Here is a 20,936-nt window from a genome sequence, read left to right as displayed (position 1 = left end):
ATGTTGCTCTCAGTGGCTTTTGCTTATGTTGCTTATGTGGAGTATATCCATGAATATTGTTGTGGACATGGGCCCTGTGTGTTCAGCAGAGGTCACCCCTGAGTATGCAGTATTTTATTTATTATTTATTATTATTTTATTTTATTTTATTTTACATTTGTTGACCGGGCTAGTCTAGCTGGATATATGTCCATTTTCAGTAGAGGCCCGGGGAGAAAAGCTCCACAAACAGACAGTAAATACATCACTTGTTATACATAAGGAAATATTTACAATTGTGCAGTTGTCTATAATGAAATTCTTAAGCAAAATAAAGAAGTACAAATTGGTGTTTTTTTTTTTCCCACTCTCAGTAAAATTGATCATTAGAGAATAGAATAACAAAAGAACTGTAGAAAGCAAGTGAAGATTAGAAGGTCAAGGAAATGGTAGTGGAGAGAAAAAAAAGTTTAGTCAGGGTTAGTACAAGGGCAGAGCCATAGGGAATTAAGCAAAGTTTTAAGATGCTTCTTGAAAGTATTTAAAGAGGTAATTGTGGTAATTTCACTTGGAAGCTTGTTCCAGGCAGGTGCAATACAGTTGGCAAACAAACTGTTCCCAGCTTTGTTGGATTTATAGGAGTCCGCTAGAAGCTTGGAGGCAGAGCGTAAGGAAGAGATGTTTTGATAAGGAGTAATAAGAGAGCTAAGTATAGTAGTATTAGCAGGCTGATAGAAGATTTTGTGGGTGATGGTTAGTTGCTGTAGTAGAATTTGATTATGAAGTTCTAGCCAGCCTAGTTGTTTAAGATTAGAGCAATGATGGGTACAAAAAGGGGCTCCTGTTGCAAATCTGGCTATATTGTTATATGTTGTTGCGAGTTTATTGAAATTGGATTTAGATAAGTTTGCAAAAATTGGTGAGGTGTAAAGATAGGTAGAGAACAGGTGTGTTTGTGCTAAAGTACTTCTTGCTAAGGTTGTAAGGTAGGGTTTAAGCCTATAGAGAGATCCAAGTTTCCTATTGACTGACTTGATGGTTAAGTTAATATGGGAATCAAAGTTGAGATTGTGATCTATTGTGACACCAAGAAGTTTGGTGGTGGGGTCAGGGGATATTATAGTGCCATTGTTAGAGTTAATATTGAAGGTAAAAGAAGAAGACTTTTGTGTAGGTGTGAAGAGTAATAATTTAGTCTTTTTGAGATTCAGTAATAGGCAATATTGGTGGAACCAGTTTTCGGCTGTTGAGAAAACTTTTTGTGTAGTAGCATGAAGCTCAGTTGGGGAGGGAGCTGAACATACCAGTGTAGAATCGTCTGCATATTGTATACAGATGGATTGTGGAATGGACTTATTTAGGTTGTTAATAAAAATAGAAAAGCGGAGAGGTCCCAGTATTGAGCCTTGTGGTACTCCTATTGTGATAGGAAGAAGAGATGATAAGTGTTTTTCCCATAGTACTGCTTGTTGTCGATTGTCTAAGTAGGAATTAAACCACTGGATAGCCTGAGAGTCTAAACTGAAGGATTTAAGGATATTTAGTAAGAGGATGGTTGACCATATCAAAGGCCTTAGAGAGGTCTAAGAAAAGAGCTGAGGAAAGTAGGTTATTATTCCAATTTTTATTAATATTGTCAGAGAATGACAAGAGATCAGTGGTGGTACTGTGATGAGGTCTAAAACCGTGTTGGCAATCTGCTAGGAGATGGTTTCGGAGGAGATGGTCAAGTAATTGCCTATGAACACATCTTTCCATGATTTTAGCTAGTGGAGAAAGTAAAGATATGGGACGGAAGTTTGAGAGCTCAATAGAGTTACCACCCTTGTGAAGTGGAATGATATGAGAGACCTTCCAGAGAGTAGGAATAGTACCTTCAGTGATGGTTCGGTTAATTAAAATGGAGATAGGAAAGGCAAGTGCTTTGGCTCCTATTTGTAGGTACTCAGCTGGGATAAGGTCAGCTGAGGGGGTAAAAGGTTTAAGCTTTGTAAGTAAGGTATAGATGAGATCTGTTGAGACAGGTTGCAGTTTGAAAGAGGGGGGTTCATTGTTTAGGGAGAGAGGTACTTGAGTGGACTGAGGAGATAAGGTTGATGCCAGGGTAGTGACAGTGTCTGAGAAAAATGAGTTGAAAGTGTCAGCAATTTGCTTGGGTGTAGTTTGAGTGAGGTTAGAAGGAGTGGGTGTTTTGGAATTGCCTGGGTGTAGAAGTTTGTTGATACCGGCCCAGAATTTCTGAGGATTTTGACGCTGTGTATGTTGGAATTTCCAGTAGTAATGTTTTTTATCTTGGAATATTAGTTTCTTTGTTTCATTCCTAAGTTGTTTAAAGATCAGGTGGTCAGCTAGGTTTTTGGTAGATTGCCATTTTTCCCAAGTCCTGTTTCTAAGTAGCATTTTTTTGTTTGGTTTCTTTAGATAGCCAAGGAGCAATCTTTGCTTTGTTTTTTATTAATCTTGTGGGGGCATGGTGGTTGAGAATTTGGAGGAATTTGTTGTTAAAGTATAAAACAGCCTCATCAAGAGGTAAGTATTTTAGGGGAGACCAATTGCAAGCTTTGAGTTCTAGTTGTTAGTTGGCTTGCTTGAAATTAGTTTTGCTCCTGGTAGTTCTGAGTTGTATATTATTGGCAATAGGGCTCTTTCATCTGTTGATGAAAGTGATTAGATGGTCACTAATATTATCAGGTAGTGTTCCTGTGACATAAGTCATGGGGTTGCTATTAACTAGAATCCAGTCCAGGGTGCTCTGTTTAGAGCTTGTTTTATTTATTCTTGTAGGGACGGTAATAGTTTGATTAAAGCCATAGAGGTTTATATGTGAAGTGGATATTTCGGAAATACAACAATTCCAATCAGTATTAAAGTCTCCTAGCAGTATAGTTTCCTGAGGGAAGGAGGTTGAGAGCCAGCTGAGAAGGCTTTCAAGGGTATTAATGTTGTTACCTGGCGGGATGTAACAACAAATAATATAAATGGATTTATTTGTATTAATTTGTAATTTGGCGATTAAGATTTCAGTATTACTTAGTGCAGGTGGTTTGATATCTAGTAGGGTAACCAGTAGTTCAGTTTTGTAAAGTACCGCTACACCTCCACCCTTTTTAATATTACGGTCAAGTCTAATGATGTTATAACCTGGTGGTAGTATGTCATTGTCCTTAGTGTTTGTCTTTAGCCAGGTTTCAGTTAGGCAAAGGATATCAAAGGAATATAGATCAAGAAGGGCATGTAGTTGAGTTATTTTATTATTCAGGCTGCGAATATTAAGGTGGGCAATGTGTACAGTCATGGTGTCCGTAGTTCTGCTGCATACGTCAACCTTCGGAGCTCAATAATCCTCATGGTGTGTTAATGTTGTGGTATGTAAAGCCATTGCTGTTCTGTAATGTACACCCTAAATGGGGTGTTGTACCCTTGAATGTGTGTATTCGTCTGGAGTTTAGAGGTACAATGGGTGCCTTTGTTCCAGCTACAAACCCAGTACAGATAAGGGTGGCCACATAGAAGGATATCCACACCACATTGGCAATATGGTTATCAAAGGAGTGGGTGCTACATACGTGTGTACTAAGATCCCGTATAATGTCACATGTATGTAGGGGACTAACCACCTATGTGATAGTCAGTGGGTGATTGGTGTAATCCAAAGGGGATGTTCATGCACCATGTGTCATGCAGCTTGAGGCCATGTTATCGACATCAGGTATCTGTCACAGTGACACCCTTATGGAGGGAGTCTGTATCAGCTGGTGGATCAGTCATGGTGCCTTGTATGCAGTTGTCTGGAAACCTAATCAGGGAAAGTCCCTCTGTGCTAGCCTGTACCTCAGGGAAGCATATACCAAACATGAAGGGCCCTATGACTGAGGACTGTGGTATGCCAAGTGTAACTGAAATACAGTAGGTACTATGGTATGCTATCCTCATTGTGTAGGTCCTGTCCGTGAGCCACTTTGCATAACATCCTGAGACATAGGGGTCAATGTGCAGGTGGATGTGTATGTTGTCAATACCAGAATGGAGAACGGTGCTGAAAGCCAATGAGAGAACAATGTAGGCTGTGTGGACCCCCCTACCATCATCAACTACCCTGGTAACTGTATCAAAGGAGTCCACCAGGTGTAGGAGCCATGGTCTGGCCCTAACAAGTCCAACCTGGGTGGCATCCAAGGTCTGGAGCCCACCAATGTCTCTGTGAATGACTTCCATGATGATGTGCCCCATAGCCTTGCAGAACAGTCCAGTCATGCGTATAGGGCAATAGTCCCTCTGGTTCATTGTGGCGCCACCTGTGTGGAGTGTGATAACTGTTGCTGTGTGCCATTCAGGGGCCACAATGTCTGATACAAGGCTATTAGTGAATCTGGTGGCCAAGTGGGGAGACATGTCGTTCTGAGGTTTGTGTCAATCACAGCCTGGGATGTTGGATGGTCACATGTTATCTGTGTTACAGGCCTTAGAGAGTGCAGGTTGGAACTGTGTAGTTCTGACCACAGGGACCCCATAATGTTCCTGCATGGATTATGGCCCTGTAGGGAGTGAGAGGGTATAAAGTTAGCATTGAACCCATCTGCCAGGATGTTGCCAACATCTCTCGGTTCTGTAATGTTCCTGAGTAACCGTCGTATGTCAGAGCAGATGTGGGTATTGCCATTGACTACTGGCATACCTCCATAATGCTTTGTGGTACACCCTGGAATGTGTCGCAGTAATGTTTATGTAGCTAGGTTTGGAGGATGTGATAAGGGATCCCGGAGCCCAACTGAGGCTGACCAGTGAGCTACCCCACCCATGGGATTGTACTCCACTTTGAAACAGCCTCCACATTTTGTTGTACATTATGTCCATGAAACTGGACCCCCAGAGTGGCATCCGTTATCTGGTGGGTACCATCATCGCTCTGTTTAGAATAGCATGATCCATGCAGTCATGTAAGTGCTAATGAAGTGCACTGGGGTATGTTTCAGCGTTTGTATGTGCATTGTCCATCTGCACGGGTGTCATGACGTTTACTACTGCTGTCATAAGACATCTGTAGTAGGCATTGTACTAATCTTGTACTGTGTATGCCATGAAGGGTGTGGTGCCGGGATGTGGATAACGTCTGGAGCATTTTTCCCTGGGCCTCCGCTGAAAACAGGCTCTGTGGAACCTAGTCAGACATTCCCGGTCAACAAATGTTAAATAAATAAATAAAATAAAAATAACAAGGGTGATTAGCATATGTTCGGAAACTACCAAAGAGGGGATAACCACAGGTGTGGAACACCAGTGACATGTTGGTAATGACCATGTCTAGGATATTGATGGTCTTGGTGGTAGTGTGTATGGGTTGATCCAGCTGAGTGGAGGTTATGAATCCTGGACAGCATTGGTCTAATGTGTCGGTACATGAGTAGCTATCCCAGTTAAGTGTGGGGTAGTGTCAGTCGCACATCAGTAGTACCTGTCTGAACCCTACTGTCCAGTACACCAAGAAATGAGGGCCGGTAACAGTGTGGTATGTTGTTGAATCCATAGCATGTTACAATGTGTATAGCAGTTCTGGCCACAGTTTGTTGCACGTGGATCACCTCTGATGCATTGTGCTAAGTAACCAGCCAGGAGGTGTGTACAACATAGTGAAATATGGACACACCTCAGCCGTGGGTGTTCCGGTCCAGGTTACATGACTGAAAGGTGTGATCTGCGTAAAACCTGTCAGTGCAGGTGTGCTCTGCAGAGCCAAGAGGCAGGTCCCAGTCACTGCAGAGATATTGAAGTGGTCCATTATAAGGAGTGCCTTGCCTGCGTGCATCAGAGATGATGTCAAGCATTGAGTCACTTGACCCCATGTTTTGCCTGCCTGTTCCCGTTCTGGTGGTGAATGTTATTGGAAACTGTGCAAGACAGGCAGTATAGGAGCAGCAAGAGCCTTACATGTTATCTGTACTCCCAGGGCTGACAGGTGCAGGTCATCTGTACCAAAGCATCGTGTTTTGTTGACCATGTCATTCAAAGCGGACAGATACTGGATGCCTGTGGAATGACAGCAGAAGAATAGGCAACTGTTGAAGTGAAACAGTCAGTTGTTGTACAGTGGTATCTAGTCTGGATGAATGCAGAATGCTCCCCAGGGCTTGGCCGATACCTTCTGGGCTACATGACCGGAGAGCTGTTGCATGTCCCTGCACATGTAGTCTGGGAAGTGACATCTCAGGGCAGTCACACTAACATGGAGAATATCAGTCAAATTGTACCTGGTGAGGTGTGGCATGGGGACATAGGTTATGTTGCAGAACCAGTTACCCGACAGCTAGATGTAAGTGACTATCACCTTGTGTAGCCTTGTTAGAAAAATATGTATTAGTAATATGCATTAAGCATCGAGGTTTAAAAGGGTTAATATATTTATTCTGTTCACACTGCATGAATCTGCACAGCTATTATAAACTTAACAAGAAGCATTCTATTTTCTGCTAATGTCAGCAAATAACAAGAAGTGTTTCATTTCTACTAGTGTCATGAGACTTAACAAAGAGTTATTGATTTTCTGCTTATGCCATGAGAAAGTACACAGCTGTTAGAAGCTTTGATAAGGAGCACAATGGATGCTTGAAAGTATAAACCGTAGTCAGCATTACTTGTACCTAAGCTAGAAATGTACCTTGAATCTAGGCAAAATGTAACACATATATATTAGAACTGCACAACTGAAGAATTGAATGTTTGTGGTGGGCTAAAATAAGCCCCAAGGCCAGGTTGTTTTTCTCAAATGTTTTGTAAATCAGCAGTTATTCTCAACTAGTCAGCAATTAGTCTAGTAACATTTTCTGTAGAACAATACAGAAAGCTGTGTCTAACTATGTCAGCAATAGAAGTAACATTTCTGTGTAACATGGAAAAAAACTATAAAAATGCCATACTAATTATTAATGTCCAGACAAATCATTCTGCCTGCATGCTTTGTCTCCTTGCTGCAAGTTAATAAAGGGTGCCTTACTTGAACCTTACGTGAACTGGTCTTTGAAGTTTTTTTTTCTTTGACAGATTGGTCCTTCGGACCGGAACTCTATCTTCACCTCGGATCAGACGGGCCAGGTGGTTGAAACTGTACGGGGAAGAAACCAAATCGGTTCTTCTTATTTGAAAAGCCCTCCGACTGAATTGTTGTTCAAAAAGGCCAGCCACTTTCTGATCTGCGACTGAAGGACGGGTCTCCGCTAATCAGGTGATCAATCACGTAGGCTCGGGTAAGGTGAATCTACTTTTTCCTGTTTTCTGTTTTAAATCAGGGACCAGATTTGTATTGTTTTTGTCAAGACTGTACTTTTGCTTACAAGTCAGGGACAGAAAAGATTACTGTCTTGTCATAGATCAGGAGAAACAGAATAAGTAGGCAGTCATTCTGAAGAGACTATAACAAAATCTGTGGTACCACGTTAAAAAAACTAAGAGGTTACATAACGATCAAAAGGGTAGAACAAAATGGGTAATAATTGCACAAAAAGACCCCAAAATCTGCCGTTAACAGAAGACGCAAAATACATGCAGTCGCAGCACGCCGACAATATTAAATATTATTCAAAATGGGTTAATAAATATGAATTTGATGGAAAATTAGAAAAATCCTCGCTTATCAAACTTGTCAAACAGCTCAAAACCAATTCCAAAGGTTGGGTAAAAAAGCAACGTAAATTAGGAATTCCTCAGGCACACAGGTGGATTGAGGAAGTAAACCGTAGGGAACAAAAGAACAAAAATTCAAAAACAATGTTTTTAGATAAGGAAGACAATAACTTAGTAATAGCATCAGCACCTCCACCTCCCTTACCAAAATATGAAGCAAGTGAACAGGTTAGTCCACCCCCACGATATCCTGTGGTCACTGAAGAAAGAGGCATTATGAAAATAAAACCGTATATTAGAGATCCCAAAGGGACCAGGTCTCGAACAAGGGCAGGTAACTCAAATGAAGGCATCGAGTTATATCAAATGGTTAAGAATTCACGATCTATGAGTGAAGGAGAAATATGCCCACTTATAGAAGTACCTAATCCTCAGGCAGGACAAGATAATCAGGACCCAACTATTTTAATGTATAGACCTTGGACTCCGGAAAATATCCGGAAAGCCACTGAGGGAATTCCCCATCCAAAAGTTAATTTTAGAAAATTCTCAGAAGATTTACAAGGAATGAGGCTGTTATAACTTAAATGGAAAAGAGGTAGAAAAAGTAGTTAGACAAATTGTGGGGCCAGACTGGCACCTGATTAGTGGCAACTGGAATCCCTGTGACGCTGCACAAAGACCCCTCCCACATAGCAGCACATAATTAGACAACAGAGTAAAAGGTCTTACAGACCACATCTCTGAAAAATGGAAGCCTAGGGCAGACTGGACTTGCATTAATCAATGCATCCAACAAGAAGATTAAACTATTGACCAGTATTATGCCAGACTATTAGAATGTTTTAATAACCACTGTGGAATGCAGGTTCCTGAAGATCAAACACAAGATTCCCTATATGAACAGCAGTTAAAAAATGCATTTTTAAAGGGCAGTATTGCACCTATAAGCAGTTTTATTACAAAACACATGGTAGACCATCATACAAGCAGGTTACAGTAATTACTTGAATATGCTAGGCATGCCAAAAGGCATTTTAATAGCAAAATAAAAAGAAAGCTCAAGTATTTTCTGTAGAAGATGGAGCAAAAGTTTATGTAGTACAGTCCAGGAAAAATGGCAAGAAAAATGCACAGGGAAACAAACAATCTGATCAACGTTCAGTGGACTTTGATGGGCGAAAGAAAAGGGGTGAATGTTTCAAATGCGGTAAAAAGGGACACTTGGCAAAGGATTGCAGGAAAAACAAGAAGGCAACCACGGAAGACAAGGAGGGTAAGGACTGACTATATAGTAGTCAGTAGTCACTAGAAGGGGATAGCAAAGAAAGGACAAATAAGAATGTAAAAGAGGGAGTAGAGAATGTGACAGAAAAAATAGAGGAAGTGCAAGAAGTTAGTGACAATGAAGAAAATGAAATATTAGACCTAGCTTTCTTGAGCTTGGAGCTCTATTTAGCAGATACAAAACCAGAAGTTACACTCTTGGTAGAAGGGAGGGAAGTCAAATTCTTGTGTGACTCAGGGACATCACGAACCCTGATACATCTCTCCAAACTGCCAGAAAACATGGAGTCACCTGATTACATACTGGTAAAAGCAGCTAATGGACAGCTGTATCGGGAGCCCCTCTCCCGTAACATTGCAATACCTGCTCCAGTTTCAGAATTGACTCAAAAAAGCAAAATTGTTGTTTCTGCAAAATGCCCAGTAAACCTCTTGGGCAGAGACCTCATGCAACTATTCGGTATAGCAGTAGTCCCAACCATGCAGGGTATGGAAGCACAGCGACAAATTAATACCTTTGCAGTGCAATCAGAGGGTAAAATGTTTTATTGGTACAACCAGGACTTGGTTACGACTGGTCCAGGGACTGTGACTGAAGAATTAATGAATGTAGCCATCAGCAAGTTCCCCTCCCTTGACATTGATAACCAACACCTCTTGCACTGTACCCTGTATTATTGTAACACACCAGGACCTAATAAGGAATATGAGCAAGAATTGTTTAAGAATCATGCAAACAGATTGATATTACATAACCTGTACTGGGACACAGAAGGGAAACAGTGTAGCCAGCTGTTCATTGCCCCAGGAGCTCTTTACACTTTATAAATCTAATCAATTACCACATGTTAGCTTAACCAAGAACAAAAATATAGAATGGGCAGACCTAGGAGAAAAAGTCACAAGATGGGAAAAACAGACAGAATTAGAACTTTCAGAACAGGGAATACAAATACAGAAGTTGAATTGGATAACTCAGACCCACCCAGCCGTGCACTTGCAGTCTAGCAAGAACAGCTGATTAGCACTCCTATTAAAGGAGGAAAAAAATGCCTTACAAAATATATCAGAGACTCTCTGGTCAACAGGAAAATCAGATGTAGGACTTATTCATACAGCGGGACCAGTAACTATTACGCCAAAGTCAGCATTCAGACCACAAAAAAGACAGTATCCCTTAAGAAAAGATTTAGAGGCAGGAATAAAGCCTATTATAGCAGCCTTACTTAAAGGGGGAATACTGGTAGAATCTCCCAATTCACCATGTAACACACCCTTATTTCCAGTTAAAAAAGCAAACGGAGAATGGTGCATGGTCCAAGATTTACAAGCTGTAAATAATGCAGTAATACCACGGGCACCTACAGTGCCAGACCCACACACCCTGTTAAATGATTTAAAACCTCAACATAAGTATTTTTCTGTGGTAGACATCAGCAATGCGTTCTTTTCAATACTGATACACCCTGACAGCCAATATTGGTTTGCATTCACATTTCAGGGGAAAAGGTATACATATACGCGACTACCACAGGGGTATTGTAAAAGTCCAACAATATTCTCACAAGAAATGGCAAACAACTTGGCGGGATTCACCCCACCAAGAGGCAGTCAAATTTTACTTTATGTTGACGACATCTTGCTGGCGGCCCCCACCCAGCAAGATTGTAGAAAAAATACCATAGCTCTATTATGATTTTTAACCGCTGAAGTACATAAGGTAAAAAAAAGTAAACTGCAGCTTTGGAAAAAACAAGTCAAATACCTGGGATATGTAATATCCAAGGAAGGTAGAACATTAGATGAGGACAGAAAAGTAGCAATTTTGCAAGCACCAGAACCCACTACCAAGAAGGAAATGATGTCCTTCCTGGGTACAACTAATTTCTGCCGGAGCTGGATTCCAAACTATGCTTTGGAATCTGCACCTCTGACTGACCTCATATATAAAAAGCCTATGGCAGCACAGGTTTTATTACAATGGACACCAGAAGCAGAATCTGCTTTCTGCAAACTGAAGCAGTTAATAGCATCCTCATTAGTTCTAGGATTACCAAACTACCGTAAACGTTTTTTCCAAACTGTAGATTGTAAGCAAGGTTATATGACATCAGTGTTAACACAACAGCATGGGAATAAGCAATGCCTCATTGCTTACTATTCATCACAACTAGACCCAGTGACACGATCCTTACCCCACTGTGTACAAGCAGTATTTGCAGCTGCAATGTCAGTACAGGCTTCGGCCTCAGTAGTCTTATTCCACCCTCTCACTTTGAGAGTGCCTCACGCAGTTGCAATTATTTTACTACAAGAAAAGGTGGTATATCTTTCCCCTGCTAGGCATCTCTCCTGTATGACTATATTGTTGAGCCAACCTCACATGACAATTGAGCAATGCACAACTTTGAACCCTTCTACTCTGCTCCCAACCCCTGCAGACGGCACACCACACCACTGCCTGTAGGTAATTAAGCAAAAGACACTACCTAGAAAAGATCTCACAGATGTCCCCTTGGATAATGCCGAGGTGACATACTACGTGAATGGTTCGTGCAAAAGGGGTCCTGCAGGACAGAACCTAGTAGAATATGCAGTAGTTTCTGACACTGAAATTATAAAAGCAAAACCTTTATTACACAACTTATCTGCACAGGCAGCAAAATTAATTGCCTTGACATGGGCATGTACCTTAGCAAATGGTAAATGTGTAAACATTTTACTGACAGCCAGTACGCTTTTTCAACTGTACATGTTTTTGCGCAACAGTGGAAAAACCGAGGAATGATAACATCTACTGGCAAACCTATAAATCATGCACAGTTTATTTTAAATCTTTTAGAATCTATTCAATTACCTCAAAAAGTAGCCATTTGTAAATGCACAGCTCACACCAAGCAACAAGATAAGATTTCAAAAGGTAATGCAAGAGCTAATACAGCTGCAAAACAAGCAGCTTCTAAAGTATTTCTTTTAAATGAGGAACTACAACCCTCTAAGATTTTAAACTTAGAAATGTTAAAAACAATGCAGACACTCACTACGCAAGCTGAAAAACAAAAATGGGTAAAATGAGAAGCAATTCTCGAAAAGGGGCTGTACATCTCTAAAGAAGGGAAACCGATACTACCATCTAATTTGTGTAGATATGCAGCTTTTTTGAGCCATGGGCAGTGCCATATCTCAACAGGGTAGATGGTACAGCTGGTGGACCAGGTGTTCACAACGTACGGATTTACAAACTACTCTAAAAAATTCTGTTTGATGTGTCAAATTTGCAACAAACATCATGCACAAGGGGCGTTAAAGCCCAAGCAAGGGAGTTTCCCTACACCACCATATCCATTTCACACTATCTGTATGGATTTCATAGAATTGAACAAATGTGAAAATAGGAAGTATTGTCTTGTCATTGTAGATATGTTTTCCAGATGGGTGGAAGCCTTTCCAACCAAAAATCCAGATGCAGCCACGGTAGCAAAAGTACTTGTCAAAGAAATCATCCCTAGATTCGGCTTTCCGGAAAGGATCTACAGTGACAATGGTACACACTTTGTAAACCAAACCATACAGCAGTTAAGTAAGCATTTTGGTATTTCTCTAAAAAATCATTGTGCATACCATCTGCAATTTGCAGGGCTAGTTGAAAGGCATAATGGTATATTAAAAAAACAAATTGAGAAAGTTAATAGCTGAGACAGGAAAGAATTGGCTGTATTGTTTGACCCTGGCGCTGTTGAGCATGAGAACTGTTCCAACTGCAAAAGGATTGACTCCTTTTGAAAAACTATTTGGAAGGGCTTATTATACACCCCAGTGGAAAATTCTCATGTCCTCAGACCAGGAAGCTGATTTTACACTAGCTGAATATATGAAGAAAGTCATGAATTCTAAACATCTGTTGCAGTCAAATTCTGTTTCAGATAGAAAGCAAACCAAGACATCAGAGGTGGCAGTGACACCCGGGGACTCGGTGTGGATAAAGGCCATAAAAAAGAAGAATTGGTCATCACCAAGGTGGGAAGGTCTATACCAGGTGCTTCTTTCGACACCCACTGCAGTCAACATAGCAGATTGAACTTCTTAAATCCACCTGACGCACTGCAAACTATTTAAAAACTTTGAACTGAACAAAAATCTTACCTCTCCATCGGGGCCCTCAGCACAAAGTCTGGCTACAAAGGGGGGTCAGATCAATAGGACTAATCCATCTCAACCCCAGTGAAATAAACATCGGTGCTGAAGGTCCTATTTGGGCAGAGAGTAAGAACATATGTCTGAAATAAAGATGACAGGATCCAGTAAGATCCAGATGTAGCTATTCGGAAGAGTCGGAGAAAGTTTAAAAGGGTTAATACATTTATTCTGTTCACACTGCATGAATCTGCACAGCTTTTAGAAACTTAACAAGAAGCATTCCATTGTCTATTAATGTCAGCAAATAACAAGAAGTGTTTCATTTCTACTAGTGCCATGAGACTTAACAAAGAGTTATTGATTTTCTGCTTATGCTATGAGAAAGTACACAGCTGTTAGAAGCTTTGATAAGGAGCACAATGGATGCTTGAAAGTATAAACTGTAGTCAGCATTACTTGTACCTAAGCTAGAAATGTACCTTGAATCTAGGCAAAATGTAACACATATATTAGAACTGCACAATTGAAGAATTGAAAGTTTGTGGTGGGCTAAAATAAGCCCCAAGACCAGGTTGTTTTTCTCAAATGTTTTGTAAATCAGCAGTTATTCTTAACTAGTCATCAATTAGTCTAGTAACATTTTCTGTAAAAAAATGCAGAAAGCTGTGTCTAACTACGCCAGCAATAGAAGTAACATTTCTGTGTAACATGAAAAAAACTGTATAAAAATGCCATACTAATTATTAATGTCCAGGCAAATCATTCTGCCTGCATGCTTTGTCTCCTTGCTGCAAGTTAATAAAGAGTGCCTTACTTGAACCTTACGTGAATTGGTCTTTAAAGTTTTTTTTCCTTTGACAAGCCTGCTGAGTGGGACATCAGTGTGACCGCCTACAGAGTCACCTATGACTGGTGTGTTGGGTCTGTTATAACACCCTAGTGGCTGTATTTGATGGGCACACATGAGTCTGTGGGCTATAAGTAATTGTTGTTGTGTTTGGTGATGGGGGCTGCCTCTGGTGCCTGCACAGAGTATGGAGAGGTTCTACAAATGTCGTACTCATACTATGTGTGGCCTGTGGTGGTAGAGATCTTGTGAGACTATGTGATGAGTGGGGTGTGTTGCAAATGTTACACATCCCCACATGAATGTCAGGTTCAGTCTGGGTTGGTGAGAGCATTACCCCCAGCATGGCTGCATATGTGCATCTCCCACAGGCTTTAGTGTTGTATGTTGGGAGGTGAGCATTGACTGTGTACATGAGACAATTGCTCTATTGCCACATGTTCACCATATTCATCATATAGATAGGCTATAGCACTGGTACATGACAGTTGGACATGCCTGTATATTCAACCATGTCTCACAACATATGTGAATTACGTGAGTACAACAGCTGTTGAACTATAAGCAAGCTGCAAATGTAAGGACAGACAGTAATTAGGAGGTCATGAAGTGCTCACAAGTTCTGAACAAGTGCTGAGCATGAATATGCAATACAGATAGGGTGTTGGATAATATCAACCCACTGCAACCCACAAGTGGAGACGACAGCATAATTGCAGGCACTGCACTATTACCCTGCTGAGTATGGTCTGCAAGTCTATGAACCTTTATCAATCTAGATGTTAGCAGTACAGAAGTACATGACAGTGCGGATGATTTCACACTGCATAACATACCTGTGACAGGACATAGGACATCATCACCCTTACCATGTTCCAGCTACACTGAGTATACTACATGTACCTTCGTATGTCACAGAAGTGTTCTACCAGTGGCCTGTTGACAGAATCAACACTACAAAAGGTGTCAGAGTGACATGTGCATATCATAGGTTCATAGGTTCATAGGTTCATACTAGGCTATCTGCCCGAGGGCATTTACAAGCCTAGCCCATCGTTTTGTGGCTTAGGCCACCCCTTTAGTATGGGGAACTATACCCATTATTTTTCTGTGCCTCTGTCGAGCAGTGACACTGAGGTAATCCCTGGGGTATCTGCTCTCCCTGGGTATATCTAGCCCATCCATTGGTCAAGATTTCTCTTGAACAAGGCCAGCGGTGCTCTGCCTCACATGTGCAGATTTTGTTCCACAGCATAGGAGTCTTTGGGTGATGAATCTATTTAAGTCTCCGCCCTTGTGGCTCTGATGGATCTAGATTTTTGAGGTGAAGCATATTCATCAAATCTGGGTTTGACATGGGTCACCTCTGAGCAAGCGCGGTAGCGACTGAATGAGCTGTTCTTTCTTCAGTCGCAGGCATAGGACAGATTTTTTGAGACCCTTTATCCTTTTGGTGAGGAACTTTTGTGGCCTCTCCAGCTGCTGCAAGTGTCGGGTCAGATACATTGCATTGTACTCAATCATTGGTCTGATGAGTGATGAGTAAAGGGAGACTATGACCTCCCTTGATCTAGATGAGAATCCCTTCATGATAAGGTGGGCAATGTAGAAGGTCTTCCTAACTACTTTAGCTACATGGGTGTCGAATGACAGACTACTATCAACCTGGGTCCCCAGGTCCCTGATAACTTCTTCTGTGCTCAGTGGATTGCCACCTATTTGGTAGCTAGGGGTAACCTTGTTTTTCCCAGGTATGATATGCGCATTTTTGGCATTTAACTTTAGGCCGTGGCTCTGGCACCAGTTATCCGTTTCTGTGAGACCCTTCTGACTTTGGCAGCTACAGTAAAACAGGGTTAATGTTTTGTACTCCCCCCTCATTGTAGCCCATACCACACAGACAAATGAGAGGCATCTGTGTATGTAAGGATGTGAATGGCCATGACCTAGGAGCAATAGCTGTCTCAGTGTTGTGGCCAACATACAGAATGGACTTTGTGGGTGAGGTGTGTGACATATGTGCATAATCTGACAGCTGATAATAGCATTGTCACCACTAGGTGAATAACCCTGTACCCATTAACTACCACCTAGGCAGCAGTCAACATTATGGACACTGTGTAAGGGATGGTGATGTGAAGTTCACCTCCCTGAGTTGGTGACATCTCCAGGCTAATTAGGTAGTCATACGAGACACCCATGTCATGACAGGGTGCCATCCATGAGCATGGAGATCATTGGGCAGGCATACTCAGCACTCGGGTGACCAATATTGGATCACATATCACCTTTAAGGGGTATTGGCCATGCGGGGATGGGCGATACCAGCCTTCACAATCCTCACCTCTACTATGCAGCATGCCGGCTACCTTGCATAAAGACATGTGCTACACTGTAATGTTGGACATGCTACACGTACATATCCTGATCTGAAAGACATACGTCATGGACAGCCACCATCCTACTACAAGGATCGCCACATGCTGGAGAGATCCCTGTGCCATACATGTTACATACTCCCGCCATACCATGCAACCCTGTCCATCAAAGCTGCACATGTCATCTCTGTCATACATGGTGTGATGACCGCATGGTAGATGTATTATTAACTATCTGGCTCAGTAATGTGGCGTTGATGCACCTCGCGGTGGCAAAATGGCTGTCGGATACAGCTAGGAAACCTTGCCTGTACATGCTATAGTTGATAACCATCCCTGCGAATGACATCCGGCTAGCCATTGTCCCATGTCTATCACATGTGCAACACAGGAGATCCGTGGCAGGATGTTGAACTGCTGTACAGTGCCATGTAGATGTATATGGCAAAACACATGCATGTAAAGGTTCCATGCGTATGTGTGCATTGTCACTGCTCATGTCCATTAAGGCAGTGTATGTGTTGATATGTGACATATACACAGCATCAAAGTCAACAGCATCACTGTGGACACATCCAGGCATGTGCTGATAGGTAAGAACACCAGTACAGGCAAACAGACATGCCATCGTCAAGGCAGCATTCACATGGAGTATGAACAATGTAATGAGGTGACACACATATATGGTGATGATATCCAATGCATAACGGGTGTTACATGTGTGTGACACAAACATATCAGTTGTGTCAGCGTCATGATGATTTGCAAAGATAACTGTGCAGATGTACAAGATTTAATACAAATGTATGTGCAGCTGTATCTCTGTACATCTCTGTGATACTGTGACCTGTCACCATCATTATGTCTTCCAGATAATGCCTCGTTCATGCCTGCCAGTGTACAGCCACCAGGAGGATAATGTCCTCATCCTGTACCTCCATGAGAACTATGAGGTGTTGTTCAGCCATATGCCACACCATGCCCAGCAGCATTACAAACTGTGGCAGGACGTTTGCAGGAGGGTTAATGATGTGGGTGGCAATAACTGCACCTACCAGCAGGTGCGCAGACAGTGCATGGACTTGATATGACATGCAAAACAGCGTGCCACTGCAATCACCAGGGAACAAGGTGGAACAGGTGGTGGGCCACCAACCCAGCCCCCACTCACACACACCAAGGAGCTACTGGCCAGCCTGGGGACACCCTCAGAACACCATCCACAAACACTAGCTGCCATCGTGGAGGTGGGTTTCTCCCAACCAATGAGCCTGGTGTTGCCTGGTAAGTCACTACTGCATATGACTATTATATCCCATTTAGTTGCATGTGTCACTGTATAATATGTAATGTAACATCATATGCAAGGTATGTTTACACACATGCTGCATACTACAGTATGCTATCCTGTGTATGCACACATGTGCATACTATATGCTATTGTACAGGCAAATGTGTTAACATGCACAGTGCACCCTGTGGCTGTCATACAGTCATGAACAATGTTCAAACTGCTGTGTCACCCCTATACAGGTACCTCTGGCGTGCTGCACAGACATCAGTCTGTTGCAGGTGAGACTGTCATCAGTATCAGGCATGTTAATGCATATATCTATTTGCCATGTGGCCAGTTAACACATGTACACATGATGTATGGTCCAGTCACGATATACAGGTCGCATCTCCCATCATTCACACTGGCTACCCATGTGCAATATATACAAATGAAATGAAACACCAACATGAAACCACAGTATCTGTCATTGCTACATGTGTGGACAGCTGTGCATACAATGGTGGAGGTGTTGTTCAATGTAGGTATATGTGCTATACATTGGAACAACACATGTGTGGTACTCAAACAGTACCACACAGTGAGCTGGGATATGGGCAGCCCACAGGAGTCACCATTGTGTTATATGCCCCTACAATGGGTGCACACATTGTGATGTACCATCAGACATGTCCCAGACATGTAGTGTTCTGGCTGCAATATTGTCACACTATCCCATAATACATATCCCACATACCAAACATATAACCCGTTGTCTGCATAGCTCTGTGGATGGTGACATATCTGACATCTATGGGTGTATGTCATATGGGACTACACAGACATTTGAGACAGACGGCCATCACAAACATTTGGCCAACACATGTTCACACATGGCCATGGAGGATGGCCAGAGACATGTAGCCACACAGTAGATGTGATGTGTATACACCCTGTTGCACATTGTCCACACATGGTCCAACTATAGCCTTAGTTAACTGATTATACAGTTGATGTGGTACACTGGACATCCTAAAAGCCTGTGCACAGCTAGTGGAGGTGTCACATAAGTCGACCATATAAGATGTGTTGAACATCACGACTGTGTCATAGCTTGACAGTAGTCACCTGTACAGCTTCCACAGACATTGACACCACATCAGGCCACAGATACCATACATTTCCCTTGCTGCTGTAGGACATCACCATCAGCCGTGCACCTCATGTGTGTGGTACATCAATGTCATGTGGGACATGGTGTATTGACAAGTCTGCCATGTGTGGACATGGTTGCCAGGCAGCTAAGACTCTGTAGTAGTTGTGCAGGAGTGTCGCCCGTAGGTCTTCCAGTGACCTGTCACATGACACAGCAGGGTTTGGTGTGTATACACCTCAGCAACGTGGGTCACAATCCACAGTTATGTCATGTGTATGCACGAAGTTATGGCTATGCAATGTGTGCATATTACACAGTGTATAGCAATATAGACACCTCATGATGCCATGCAATGGCACAGTGCCTGTACTTCACACTGTATAGCAATGTAGATGCCTCACACTACCCTTCCATGCTCATGCACATTTGCTAAACATGCATTCTATCTGTAGGGTATACAGACAACACTGCAATGTGATACCCATTACAATGCAGTACATGTGTCAGGACACCATTGTGTCAGACATGTATGCATGTCAATGCACACGTCGGCAGATCACATGTCAAGGTCACTTCAGCCATGTGTACTGTTAACCTTTGTTGGTCCACATGGTGTATCACATGGATGCATGCTTACTACCATGATTGTGTGAACTGCATGGCTACTGATATGACACCTGCTTGCTGTTGTGTGCAACCCAGGGAGGTATGCTAACTACCACTATTAATGTCTGAGCTGCATGCCGTATGCTGTATCACATGCATGCTGCATGCCATCTGTCAAATCATATGCATGGTGTGTCTGTGTGTGTGTGTGTCTGTGTGTGTGTCTGTGTGTGTGTGTGTGTGTGTGTGTGTGTGTGTGTGTGTGTGTGTGTGTGTGTGTGTGTGTGTGTGTGTGTGTGTCTATTGTAATGTAGAGTCTTTCTTTGCATTTACAGGTGATGTAGGTGCGCTGCCCTCCTGTGGTCCATCTGATGTTAGTGTCCCCAAAGATACTAGCAGTGATGAACATATGCATGAGGTACAGGCAGGGTTGTCAGGGGCTGAATCTGTGCCAATGGTTGCCATCCCAGCTATGTTCCCCTCTTACCCACACACAGTTCTCATGCCAACATATACCCCATCTTCAGTGGCCATAGAGGAAGGACAGTCAGCATGTGTTAGCTTGGAACAGGAACATGTGGTGGCTACAGAAGGTGTGTCTCCACACCATGGTGTCAGTATAATGACTGCAGATGTGCCACACAGGCATCTAGTCAGTACTGCTTGTAGGAGGACCTCTGGCAGACATGCACCTGCAGGACAGAGTGCAGCAGCTGGTGTCACCAGATGCATGTTCCAGACTGTAATGGCGGCACAGGCATGTGCTGAACAGCAGAACAGAGAAGGGCAGAGGCTTTAGAGGGCTGCTATCTGTACTCTAAATGACAACATCCAGGCATTGACAAATGCTCAACAGCAGATTGCTGATGTTCTGGACAGGCGATTGAGTGACATGGTTGGAATCATTGACCATGGCATGGCAATCCACAAGCGTGAGCTGTCTGTGCTGGAACATCTGGTAGGAGTGAGGCGTAGGCCACATGGACATAGGCCAGCTACACCACCTAGTGCAGGTCAACATGAATGAGCCACCTCGCATGCCCGCTCCTATGGTGCTGGTAGCAGTAGCAGTACAGCTGGTGCTGCGCTGTCCACACCTGTACACAGCAGGCCATGTGGACATGGCCCTGGACATTCCTAGCGGGGACACGGTTCCAGTGGACATGTGTCATCAGACAGTAGCCAATCTGTAACTCCGCTTGGTAGTGTCCGTGCAATGCCTGGCAGGCACAGGTCACGTGGCCATGGCCAGACACAGTGAGATGTACATCCTGGTCTGTACAATCTGGAGCTGTCAATAATACCCCTGTGTAGGCCTGGCAAAAGGCAGAACTGTGTGCACTCATACACGCACACAGCAAAAACATCTGTAGGGCACCGCAACACCCACATGCATAACGATCACACATGTCCAATCAGATCATCGGCCCTTACCCACACACATGATGTCATCCACTGGTACAGCCTATGCCCCTGGCAAACATTATCACTCTGTGCATATGATGATGCCTGTGCCACATCCCTGTCATCCACACCATCGGTTCAGGGACATGTTCAAATGGTCTGATGCACAGGGAGAACAGAATAGTGAGAGAAGTGTATATTACATTAGTTATGTACTGTTGACACGCACCAGACATACCATGTAGTACAGGTTTA

Source organism: Protopterus annectens, chromosome 2.part0, assembly GCF_019279795.1.
Source record: "Protopterus annectens isolate FY-2018-M chromosome 2.part0, PAN1.0, whole genome shotgun sequence".
In the NCBI taxonomy this organism is placed as follows: Eukaryota; Metazoa; Chordata; order Ceratodontiformes; family Protopteridae; genus Protopterus; species Protopterus annectens.
Note: the sequence above shows the minus strand (reverse complement) of the source record.